Source organism: Triticum aestivum, chromosome 2D, assembly GCF_018294505.1.
Source record: "Triticum aestivum cultivar Chinese Spring chromosome 2D, IWGSC CS RefSeq v2.1, whole genome shotgun sequence".
NCBI lineage: Eukaryota > Viridiplantae > Streptophyta > Magnoliopsida > Poales > Poaceae > Triticum > Triticum aestivum.
In genome coordinates, this window is record NC_057799.1 from 217,185,959 (window position 1) to 217,199,939 (window position 13,981).

The following is a 13,981-nucleotide window of genomic DNA, read 5'->3' on the forward strand; positions in this document are numbered from 1 at the left end:
TGGTTGCTCACCGTTGAGGCGGCCGCGGCGCGCTCCGCTCTGGCGTCCCTGCGCGCGCTCTGCTCGTCGTTGAGGCAAAGTTACAATGGCAACAGTTAATGATTCTTAATAATTGTCTTACATATTTATGATAATTTAAAATTCCAAATGCGGCAAGGCCCAGAACACTCACGACCCACATATGCACACAATTATAATAAAATATAAGCTAAAAGGCTGAGTTGGCGGCCTTCCGACGATGGTCTTCTCGGACTCCATGATCAGCATAGCACCCTTGTGGCCGTTCACTCCGAGTGTCCCGACCCGCCTCCGCCTACGGAGTTGCTAGCGCTGGGAGGCTCTTGGGGCTGCTAGGCCTCTTCCATAAGAGCTTGATAGCGTGCAATCGCGCGCATGAAAACTCCGCGGAACCGCTCCATTTCCATGTATCTGGCCTGGTAGCAAATTTCGTCGATCACCTACATCCTCAAGATATCACGTTGGCGATGTTCTACTTCGTCGGGGACGTCAACTCCGCCAAGGATGCGCTCGAGCCTGGCCACCACATCATCGGGATCGAGGTTGACACGGCCGCCGCGGGCAATGATGAAGCCGCAGGCTGCCTTTGTCTTGACTGAATCGTAGAGGTCCTCCACCCATTCCTTGCGGGGCATCAGGCTCTCGATGAGCACTAGTGATGGCGGTTCTTCGGGTGGGTCGTCGATCATGTCGTCGAGCAGCTCTAGATCTTTTGCACGGTGGATTGCAAACTTCTCATCACACCTCCTCTGCAATATGTCGATTGTGCTCCCAAGGACTGTGACGCCAATATCGCTGCCGATGGGCCATGGTGCCTGCACCGGCAATGAAGCTCTTGCTCCCCGACCTGCTCCGGCTAGTTCTCCTCGCCGAAGATGTAACGTAGGTAGGTGTCGATGTCGAAGCTTTGGTCGTTGCCTGGCATGCTTGGAATAACTAATGGTAGATGGGTGAGGACTAGATCCTCGCAGAGTGTCGCGGTGGTGCGTTGCCGCCTGGGTTATATGCAGCAAGCCGTTACCTGGTGGCGGGAAACCGGTGAGCGAATAGGCGTGGATTTTACAATTCACCCATGTGGAGCGCGGGAAGCATTTGCTTGAGCGCGGGAAGACTAAGTGGAGCACACACACAACACGAATACTGTATCCGGTGCCACGTGTTATTTATCACACAAGTGTTAACATAAGGAAATGCATGTGTAACTTACTAATCATCGCACACGAGTACTCGCAGACGCATCGTGTGCGATACTCCTACCAACCGCAAGCAACTAATTTGCATTTATTAAAGTTTTTTGTACACACAGAATCACACACGAACTAACTGTATTACCGTCTGTGTTGTAAATTCTCATCGCAAACAGTTCATCCGAGTCGGCTGTTTGCCACGTATCACAAACATCTTGTTAAGTTGAACCATTTCTGTTGCGTTCTCTAATCAAAAATAGTTCGTCCGAATGAACCATATGCCCTATATCACACACACCATGATCTGGCTAACCGTTTATGTTGCACTCCCTAATAGCAAACGGTTCATCGGAGCGAACTGTATGCCGTATATCGGAGACATATTGATATGGCTTCCCGTTTCTGTTTTTCTGCCTCATCTCAAATAGTTCGAACGGGTTAACCGTGTGCCCTACATCGCATACGCAACTAAAATCTAAACTGTGTTTGATGCATCCTCCATCGCAAACGTTTTGCACCTTTTTTGATGGGTTTTTTACATCCCCGTTTGTGATTAATACATCTCACACAGTTTCGTGAAAAGGGTCTCTGATCGTAGTGTCGTGTTAGCAGCATCCTGCAGTAGTGAAGGGATATTAAGGCCTCCTTTTAATAGAGAACCGGAACAAAGCATTAACACATAGTGAATACATGAACTCCTCAAACTATGGTCATCACCGAGAGTGGGCCCGGTTGTTGTCACTCTGGGGTTGTCGGATCATAACCGAAGTAGGTGACTATAACTTGCAAGATCGGATCTAAAACATGGATATATGATGAGTTCATAAACGGTTCAGATCTGAGTTCATGGCACCCGGGCCCAAAGTGACAAGCATTAAGCATAGCAAAGTCATAGCAACATCAATCTAAGAACATAGTGGATACTAGAGATCAGGCCCTAACAAAACTAACTCAATTACATGATGAATCTCATCCAACTCCTCACCGACCAGCGAGCCTACGAAGGAATTACTCACTCCCGGTGGGGAGCATCATGGAATTGGCAATGGAGATTGGTTGGTGATGACAAAGAACGAAGATCCCCCTCTCTGGAGCCCCAAACAGACTCCAGATCTGCCCTCCCGAGGAAGAACGGGGCTTGGCGGCGGCTCCATCTCGTGGATCGCGATAGTTATTTCTCCCTGATTTTTTTTGGAATAATGTGATTTTATAGTATCATGGGGTCATCATCGGGGCCACCAGGTGGGTACAACCCACCTGGGAACGCCAGGAGAGGGGGGCACGCCCTGGTGGGTTGTGCCCAACCAGGGGCCCCTCTCTGGTGGGTCTTGGCTCCAGAAATTCTTATTATTGGTATAAAAAATCCTCGCAAAGTTTTGTTCCATTCCGAGAACTTTTATTTCTGCACAAAAAGAACACCATGGTAGTTCTGCTGAAAACAGCGTCAGTCCGGGGTTAGTTTCATCCAAATCATGAAAATTAGAGTCCAAAACAAGAGGAAAAGCGTGAGAAAAAGTAGATACATTGGAGACGTATCATTGAGCATATGAAGTATTTTATGAATTCTAGAGATCTATTTTTAGCACTTAAAAAATGTAGTTTCATAGGAGTATAAAAGTGCAGACAATGTAATTCTCAGAAAAGAAACTGCAAGTTTCAGTTTCAGATAAGAAACTCCAAGTTCGGTTTCAGATAAGAAACTGCAAGTTTCAGAGGCAAAGCATTTATATTAACACAGCCTTTTCAAACAGGGATAACATCATGTTGGAAGTTTTATTCATGGTCGAAAATGGAACTGCCAGCCAGTTAACATCATGCTGATCACCATTCATGCATAGCACATCTTCATATGATGCACAGTCAAAAAGATATGCTATTTTCAAAATGCCCACACAATGTCGAGTGTGCGAAAAACAGAGAAAACGAGGGACGAAGTTTTGGCAAGTGTTGGACGTGGTGTGCGTAGATGACAATGGGGACCCACATGTCAATAATGGCAGAGGCAAAAAAATTCGAGATATTTTCCCTGCATCAGGTGGAATCGAACCCGGGCGGAACAGCGGTCGGGTAGTGTCACTTGGCCACTGGGCTACTGCACCTTTGTACGCTCGCCGCGGCGCCATTTTCTGTCGTTGTGAACATGCTGAACAAACGAGAGGAATCTAGAGAGGACTGTATGTGGAGAGGCGGACAATCGGGACCCACCAGGTCTATGGCCGTACGCAAGCAAGTGCCTCATTGAAAAAAATACTTCCTCCTAATGCTATACTGACGTTGGGGCCCACGGGTTTGTCAACATAGTTACATTTTTTTGAGGTGCTTCAACGTAGTTACTAAAGGAGATAAATTTACAACGAAGCTGGGGAGCTGGCAGGTATCATTTATTATCAGTGGGCCAACAAGTATCAGCTGGGTTGTGGGCTGCCCCGTCTAGGATTTCTTTTTTTAACATGCGTATCCCATGACATGCCGGTTTGTATTTTATTGAGGGCCGTCATGTATCGACCGGCCTATGGACCTCCCATCCGAGGTTTTATTTTTCCTGAAACATCGGCAGCCCAACTTATGTATTTTTTTGAAGAAAACGCAGAGGTCTGTTCTATTTTTCTATATAAGAATAGGAATTCCAGGTCCAACTTATGTTTCCCTTCTAACTATATTGTATATATTTAAATTATTTTATATGTTATAATATATTATTGTTATTGTCATCATATATGTAACACATGCTTACATATATAAGAAAATACTATCCCACATCTTATTAACTTATAAAAATAATTTCTTAACAATAAAATCATGGATTTTTTTACATTAAGGCAACGAAAATCCTGGTGATTGTGTACAAAAGCTTGGTAAGATTTAAGGAGCAATGTAATAATAAATCACTTATTATTTAAATATATTTATAACAAGATGCTCAGCTCCTTTTTATTTTTTGATAACATTGCTGCGCCGAACCCAACATTATAATTAGAACCAGCCCAGCAAAATCATGTATTTCGAGAAAGTGCAAATGGCCTGTAATTTTTTAGGAAAAAAATATGGGCCGCACGGACGCTACATTATTTGTTCAGCCAGCCCAGCAAATTCATGTATTTCGAGAAAGTGAAAATGGGTTGTAGTTTTAAGAAATTGGGCCGCATGGACGCTACATTATTTGTTCACCCAGCCCAGCAAATGGGCTGTAATTCTCAAAAAAAGATCAAATGGACTGTAAATTCTGAAAAAAAATGGGTTGAATATGTGCCACATTTCTGAAGGCTGAAATGTGCGCCAATAGGTCGAAGCCAACGCAAGTCGCTGTCAACTTAGTCAACAAATGATTCTGACATCGTTAGCTGTTGGATTTACATCCAACGACCGGCATCCATCTTCAATCTCTCGTCTTCTTCCTCCAGCGCCACCGGGACCACCTGCTCCCGCCTCCTGCTGCTAGCAGCTCTGCTTAGCATGCTTCGCTCTCAAGCGCTACCCCACCGCCGGCCAGGACATCCCTCCACCCCTCCACACCTCTTGTTCTTCTCCACCGACTACCGAACCACACCGCACCAGAACCAGTTAACCCTCATACACCTCTCCGTCTACAACTCCACTCCCACGTCTTCCCATCTCTGGCTCATTGCTGTCCGGGGCTTCGCCCTCGTGCACCACCTTGGATGCGCTCGGTGCGGCATGGTCAACACACAAGAAAATGAATACCCCCCTGCTAGCTAGGACCCACCATAGTGGGAGGCTGACTTGTGGGCCTACTAAGTTGACGCAGACGGAGGGCTTTGTCAACTTAGTCAATATGAACGATTCTAGCTCAAGTGACCATACGATGTCCATCCAATGGGCGTAGTGCTTCTTTAACCTCTGGTCTTTTTGCTCCAGCCGCCCAAACCAGCGCCGGTCGTGCCGCCTGCTCCTGCCTCCATGGTAGGTTGTGCTGCCGCAGAGGCCTCACCGCCCCCTACTAGTCCAACCGCTGGCCAGGCCATCCTTCTACTCACCCACACCCCATGTTATTCTGCGGCGACAACAGCCTCACACCACAGCTGAACCAGTGAACCCTCATACTCCTCCCCGCGTGGGCATCCACTGCCGCATCTTCCCCGGCTCTGCGTCGTCCCCTTCCTAGGCCTCGCTGTCGTCCACTGCCTTGGTGCTCTTGGCGCGGTGTGGTCAATGTGGTCAAGGAATGACTTCCATCGGAAGAGTACTGTATGTGGAGAGGCTGACAGCTGGGTCCACGGCCGCAGCAAGGATGTGCCTCCTTATTACGCGGAAAATAGTGATTCCTCCACCTGACAGCAGGGACCCACCAGACGGGCCATCGTATTTCACAAAAAAATGTTTCCCCCTGACTGCTGGGACCCACCAGCTACATCTTCGCATGCCTCCTTATCCTCCCTGATAGTCGAGACCCACCTGGTCGAAGCGTACGTAGCGTTGTCATTTTGGTCACGAACGTGTACGTACATACAATCGATCTGTCTACAGGCTGCAGCGATGAACCGTGGCCGAGTAAGGAAGGGCACGTGTCGTAGTAGAGGCGCGCACGTAGCACATCACGCAGTCCCGTTAATATCGTGTACACGTACGTACAGCTAGGGTGCAAGAAAGTAAATACGGCCATGTACGTACATACGGGCGGGGTCTCGAACGCCTACTTGCGCATACGTACGGCCAGGGCTCGTGTACATGGAGAGGCAGCGACGGTGTCCTGTTCATCGGCAGCCAACCGGCTGGGTCGGAACGGAGAAACTGCGTCGTCTTGTTCATCGGAAGGCAACGGAATGCGTCGTGTTCATCGAGAGCCAACCGGCTTGGACGGAACAACCGATCGAAACGAGGCCTGGTGTACCACAGAACGGAGGAAACTGCCTTATGTTCGACCACCTACGGTCAAAACGGGATCCTGTCGACCGGGAGGGGTGTGGCGTACCGCAAAACGGAGGAAACGGACTTCTCTTGGACCTCCTACAGTCGAAACGGGGTCCTTTTGATCGGGAGGGGTGTGGCGTACCGGAAAACAGAGGAAACGGACTTGTGTTGGAGCGCTGCGGTCGAAACGGAGGTCCTGTTCATCGGGAGGGGTGTGGCGTACCGCAAAACAGGACCCCACGGGCTACTGTTCATCTCCACCGTCGACCTTCTCCAGCCTCCACGGGCTACTATTCATCCACCATCAACCTCCTCCAGCCTCCACCTGCGACTGTTCATCCACGGGCTCCTATTCATCCAGCCTCCACCGCTCCTCCACCGGCTACTGTTCAACTAGCCCTTCTCCACGAGGTCCTGTTCAACCACCCCTCCACGGGCTGCTGTTCATCCAGCCCTCCACCAGCTACTATTCAACCAGCCCTCCATGGGGTCCAGTTCATCCACCCCCAACCGGCTCGATCGGGGTCCTGTTCATCCACCCCCAACTGGCTAGATCGGGGTCCTGTTCATCCACCCCCAACCGGCTCGATCGGGATCCTGTTCATCCAACCCCCCACCAGGAACTGTTCATCCAACCCCCCAACAATGCTCACTGTTCATTAAGAGGCAGCTGGTCTGATCAACTTCAGTTAGCAGTAGTAGTGAAGGAATCGCTCGATCGAGTTCAGTTAACAGCCAGATCGATCGATCGCTCGCGTTCAGTAACTCGTAGCCTGCAGTGCAATCGCCCGGGTTCAGTAGGCGAACGCCTCGCTCAGGTTCAGTTAGAGCCCAATGCCTCCCACCCACACATGTATGTGTATGAGAGAAACGCGCATCTCTCGGCCCCCGACCACCTACCGTAACCGAGAACTCCCTGATATTTTCCTCGCCCTCGCTTCTACCCCGGTTTTTTCCGCCATGGACCGCCCAAAGAATGTCATGCCGCTGCGTCTCCGGCCCGCCCAGGACGAAAAGCCCATTTTCTGTCATGACTTTTTGTTATAGAAGTAGGATCCCACCACATCTATGATGATACCGGGTTTTGTCACAATTATCGTCATAGAAGTGTCATGAGCATGACAGAATTTTTTTTCGTTTCGCCCAAAATGTCATGGATGTGTCTTTTTTGTAGTGGTTGTTAACATAATCATTTTGCCTCCTCGATTTCCGTGCATGCTGCTACCTCTTGAGCACTGCGTTGGTTTTCCCTTGAAGAGGAAAGGGTGATGCAGTAAAGTAGTGTAAGTATTTCCCTCGATTTTTGAGAACCAAGGTATCAATCCAGTAGGAGACCACGCTCGAGTCCCATGCACCTACACAAACAAATAAGAACCTCGCAACCAACGCGATAAAGGGGTTGTCAATCCCTTCACGGTCACTTATGAGAGTGAGATCTAATAGAGATGATAATAATATTTTTGGTATTTTTATGGTAAAGACTAAAAGTAAAGAAAGCAAAATAAACGGCGCCAGAAATAGCTTGTTGTTCGCAGATTAATATGATGGAAAATAGACCCCGGGGGCATAGGTTTCACTAGTGGCTTCTCTCAAGATAGCATAAGTATTACGGTGGGTAAACGAATTACTGTCGAGCAATTGATAGAATTGAGCATAGTTATGAGAATATCTAGGTATGATCATGTATATAGGCATCACGTCCGTGACAAGTAGACCGACTCCTGCCTGCATCTACTACTATTACTCCACACATCGACCGCTATCCAGCATGCATCTAGAGTATTAAGTTCATAAGAACAGAGTAACGCTTTAAGCAAGATGACATGATGTAGAGGGATAAACTCATGCAATATGATATAAACCCGATCTTTTTATCCTCGATGGCAACAATACAATACATGTCATTTCCCCTACTGTCACTGGGATCGAGCACCGCAAGATTGAACCCAAAGCTAAGCACTTCTCCCGTTGCAAGAAAGATCAATCTAGTAGGCCAAACCAAATTGATAATTCGAAGAGACTTGCAAAGATAACCAATCATACATAAAAGAATTCAGAGGAGATTCAAATATTGTTCATAGATAATCTTGATCATAAACCCACAATTCATCGGATCTCGACAAACACACCGCAAAAAGAAGAGTTGCATCAAATAGATCTCTAAGAGAATCGAGGAGAACTTTGTATTGAGATCCAAAGAGAGAGAAGAAGCCATCTAGCTAATAACTATGGACCCGAAGATCTGACGTAAACTACTCACACATCATCGGAGAGGCTATGGTGTTGATGTAGAAGCCCTCCGTGATCAATGCCCCCTCCGGCGGAGCGCGGAAAAGGCCCCAAGATGGGATCTCACGGGTACAGAAGGTTGCGGCGGTGGAAATAGGGTTTTGGCTCTATTTCTGATGGTTTGGAGGTACGGAGGTATATATAGGAGGAAGAAGTAGGTCGATGGAGCCACGAGGGGCCCACGAGGGTGGAGGGCGCGCCCAAGCGGGGTAGGCATGCCCAGGTGGGGTAGGCGCGCCCCCTGCCTCGTGGCTTCCTCGTCGGTTGCTTGACGTCCATTCCAAGTCCTCTGGATCACGTTTGTTAAGAAAATCACGTTCCCGAAGGTTTCATTCCGTTTGGACTCCGTTTGATATTCCTTTCCTTCGAAACACTGAAATAGGCAAAAAAAATAGCAATTCGGGCTGGGCCTCCGGTTAATAGGTTGGTCCCAAAAATAATATAAAAGTGTATAATAAAGCCCATTAAACATCCAAAACAGAATATAATATAGCATGGAACAATCAAAAATTATAGATACGTTGGAGACGTATCAAGCATCCCCAAGCTTAATTCCTGCTCGTCCTCGAGTAGGTAAATGATAAAAACAGAATTTTTGATGTGGAATGCTACTTAGCATAATTTTCAATGTAATTCTCTTATTTGTGGTATGAATATTCAGATCCGAAAGATTCAAGATAAAAGTTTAATATTGACATAAAAGTAATAATACTTCAAGCATACTAATAAAGCAATCATGTCCTCTCAAAATAACATGGCCAAAGAAAGTTATCCCTACAAAATCATATAGTCTGGCTATGCTCTATCTTCACCACACAAAATATTTAAATCATGCACAACCCCGATGACAAGCCAAGCAATTGTTTCATACTTTTGGTGTTCTCAAACTTTTTCAATCTTCACGCAATACATGAGCGTGAGCCATGGACATAGCACTATAGTGGAATAGAATGGTGGTTATGGAGAAGACAAAAAAGGAGAAGATAGTCTCACATCAACTAGGCGTATCAACGGGCTATGGAGATGCCCGTTAATAGATATTAATGTGAGTGAGTAGGGATTTCCATGCAATGGATGCACTAGAGCTATAAGTGTATGAAAGCTCAATACTGAAAACTAAATGGGTGTGCATCCAACTTGCTTGCTCACAAAGACCTAGGGCAATTTGAGGAAGCCCATCATTGGAATATACAAGCCAAGTTCTATAATGAAAAATTCCCACTAGTATATGAAAGTGACAACATAGGAGACTCTCTATCATAAAGATCATGGTGCTACTTTGAAGCACAAGTGTGGAAAAAGGATAGTAACATTGTCCCTTCTCTCTTTTCTCTCATTTTTTTAGTTGGGCATTTTCTCTTTTTTTATGGCCTCTTTTTTTATTTTTCTTTTTTTTAAATTTTTCGTCCAGAGTCTCATCCCCACTTATGGGGGAATCATAGTCTCCATCATCCTTTCCTCACTTGGGACAATGCTCTAATAATGATGATCATCACACTTTTATTTACTTACAACTCAATACTTAGAACAAAAATATGACTCTATGAATGCCTCCGGCGGTGTACCGGGATATGCAATGAATCAAGAGTGACATGTATGAAAATTATGAATGGTGGCTTTGCCACAAATACGATGTCATACATGATCATGCAAAGCAATATGGCAATGATGGAGCGTGTCATAGTAAACGGAACGGTGGTAAGTTGCATGGCAATATATCTCGGAATGACTATGGAAATGCCATGATAGGTAGGTATGGTGGCTGTTTGGAGGAAGGTATATGGTGGGTGTATGATACCGGCGAAAAGGTGCGCGGTATTAGAGAGGCTAGCAATGGTGGAAGGGCGAGAGTGCATATAATCCATGGACTCAACATTAGTCAAAAGAACTCGCATACTTATTGCAAAAATCTATTAGTTATCAAAACAAAGTATTACGCGCATGCTCCTAGGGGGATAGATTGGTAGGAAAAGACCATCGCTCGTCCCCGACCGCCACTCATAAGGAAGACAATCAATAAATAAATCATGCTCCGACTTCATCACATAACGGTTCACCATACGTGCATGCTACGGGAATCACAAACTTTAACACAAGTATTTCTCAAATTCACAACTACTCAACTAGCATGACTCTAATATCACTATCTTCATATCTCAAAACAATTATCAAGCATCAAACTTCTCATAGTATTCAACACACTTATAAGAAAGTTTTTACTAATCTTGGATGCCTATCATATTAGGACTAATTTCTCAATTAAAGCAAATTAACATGCTATTTTGTAGGACTTGCAAAATAATATAAGTGAAGCATGAGAGAACAATAGTTTCTATAAAACAAGCCACCACCGTGCTCTAAAAGATATAAGTGAAGTACTAGAGCAAAAACTATATAGCTCAAAAGATATAAGTGAAGCACATAGAGTATTCTAATAAATTCCAAATCATGTGTGTCTGTCTCAAAAGGTGTGTACAGCGAGGATGATTGTGGTAAACTAAAAGGCAAAGACTCAAATCATACAAGACGCTACAAGCAAAACACATATCATGTGGTGAATAAAAATATAGCTCCAAGTAAAGTTACCGATGGACGAAGATGAAAGAGGGGATGCCTTCCAGGGCATCCCCAAGATTTGGCTTTTTGGTGTCCTTGGATTTACCTTAGGGTGCCTTGGGCATCCCCAAGCTTAGGCTCTTGCCACTCCTTGTTTCATAATCCATCAAATCCTTACCCAAAACTTCAAAACTTCACAACACAAAACTTAACAGAAAATCTCGTGAGCTCCGTTAGCGAAAGAAAGCAAAACACCAATTCAAGGTACTGTATTGAACTCATTATTTATTTATATTGGTGTTAAACCTACTGTATTCCAACTTCTCTATGGTTTATAAACTCTTTTACTAGCCATAGATTCATCAAAGTAAGCAAACAACACACGAAAAACAGAATCTGTCAAAACAGAACAGTCTGTAGTAATCTGTAACTAACGCAAACTTCTGGAACTCCAAAAATTCCACCAAAATAGGAAGACCTAGATAATTTTTTTATTGATCTACTGTAATTGGAATCAGTATTTTATCACGTTCTGGTGATTTTAAACAATTGTTTTTGTGAACAGAAAGTTTCTGGAATTTTCAGCAAGAGCAAATAACTATCATCGAAGAAGATCCTATAGGTTTAACTTGGCACAAACACTAATTAAAACATAAAAACACATCTAACCAGAAGCTAGATCAAATATTTTTTTCCTAAACAGAAGTAAAAAGCAAAAAACTAAAATAAAATTGGGTTGCCTCCCAACAAGCGCTATCGTTTAACGCCCTTAGCTAGGCGTAAAAGCAAGGATAGATCTAGGTATTGCCATCTTTGGTAGGCAATCCATAAGTGGCTCTCATAATAGATTCATAAGGTAATTTTATTTTCCTTTTAGGAAAGTGTTCCATGCCTTTCCTTAACGGAAATTGGAATCTAATATTTCCTTCCTTCATATCAATAATTGCACCAATCGTTCTAAGGAAAGGTCTACCAAGAATAATAGGACATGAAGGATTGCAATCTATATCAAGAACAATGAAATCTACGGTCACATAATTCCTATTTGCAACAATAAGAACATGATTAATTCTTCCCATAGGTTTCTTAATGGTGGAATCCGCAAGGTGCAAGTTTAGAGAACAATCATCAAATTCACGGAAACCTAACAAATCACATAAAGTTTTTGGAATCGTGGAAACACTAGCACCCAAATCACACAAAGCATAGCATTCATGATCTTTAATTTTAATTTTAATTGTAGGTTCCCATTCATCATAAAGTTTTCTAGGTATAGAAACTTCCAACTCAAGTTTTTCTTCATAAGATTGCATCAAAGCATCAACGATATGTTTAGTAAAAGCTTTATGTTGGCTATAAGCATGAGGAGAATTTAGCACGGATTGCAACAAGCAAATACAATCTATCAAAGAGCAATTATAGTAATTAAATTCCTTGAAATCCAAGATAGTGGGTTCATTGATATCTAAAGTTTTAACCTCTTCAATCCCATTTTTACCAAATTTTGCATCAAGATCTAAAAACTCCGAATTTTCGGGACGCCTTCTAACTAAAGTTGACTCATCGCCAGTCCCATCATTATCAAGATTCATATTGCAAAACAAAGATTTAATAGGGGACACATCAATAACTTTTAGATCTTCATCTTTATTCTCATAAAAAAATTCCGGTTTAGCGGTCATCTTATTAACTAAGGTGGCCTGCTTATCCGAGATTTCTGCTATTAATTTTTCAAGATGAGCAATCTGAGATTTCAAACCATAAAATTCCTTAGACATATCATCGAGCTCTTTATTCATGTACCCCATAAAGATTTTTTGTTCCTTAAGCTCATTTCTAAAGAAATTATTATGCTCAAATTGTAAAGGCATAAAACTTCTGACGTTGCTTTCAATCTCTTCTAACCTTTTAAGGTGAAGATCACCAAATCTAGGTAGAGCCATCATGACAAGCAAGCAATCCAACACAGAAGCAAACAAGAGGCAAGAGAAAAAGAGGCGAACGGAAAGAGAGGGCGAATAAAATGGCAAGGGTGAAGTGGGGGAGAGGAAAACGAGAGGCAAATGGCAAATAATGTAATGCGAGGGATAAGAGTTTGTGATGGGTACTTGGTATGTCTTGACTTGTGCGTAGACTCCCCGGCAACGGCGCCAGAAATCCTTCTTGCTACCTCTTGAGCACTGCGCTGGTTTTCCCTTGAAGAGGAAAGGGTGATGTAGTAAAGTAGCGTAAGTATTTCCCTTAGTTTTTGAGAACCAAGGTATCAATCCAGTAGGAGACCACGCTCGAGTCCCACGCACCTACACAAACAAATAAGAACCTCGCAACCAACGCGATAAAGGGGTTGTCAATCCCTGCACGGTCACTTACGAGAGTGAGATCTAATGGAGATGATAAGATAATATTTTTGGTATTTTTATGGTAAAGACTAAAAGTAAAGAAAGCAAAATAAACGGCGCCAGAAATAGCTTGTTGTTGGGAGATTAATATGATGGAAAATAGACCCGGGGGCCATAGGTTTCACTAGTGGCTTCTCTCAAGATAGCATAAGTATTACGGTGGGTAAACGAATTACTATCGAGCAATTGATAGAATTGAGCATAGTTATGAGAATATCTAGGTATGATCATGTATATAGGCATCATGTCTGTGACAAGTAGACCGACTCCTGCCTGCATCTACTACTATTACTCCACACATTGACCGCTATCCAGCACGCATCTAGAGTATTAAGTTCATAAGAACAGAGTAACGCTTTAAGCAAGATGATATGATGTAGAGGGATAAACTCATGCAATATGATATAAACCCCATCTTTTTATCCTCGATGGCAACAATACAATACGTGTCGTTTCCCCTACTTTCACTGGGATCGAGCACCGCAAGATTGAACCCAAAGCTAAGCACTTCTCCCATTGCAAGAAAGATTAATCTAGTAGGCCAAACCAAACTGATAATTCGAAGAGACTTGCAAAGATAACCAATCATACATAAAAGAATTTAAAGGAGATTCAAATATTGTTCATAGATAATCTTGATCATAAACCCACAATTCATCGGAT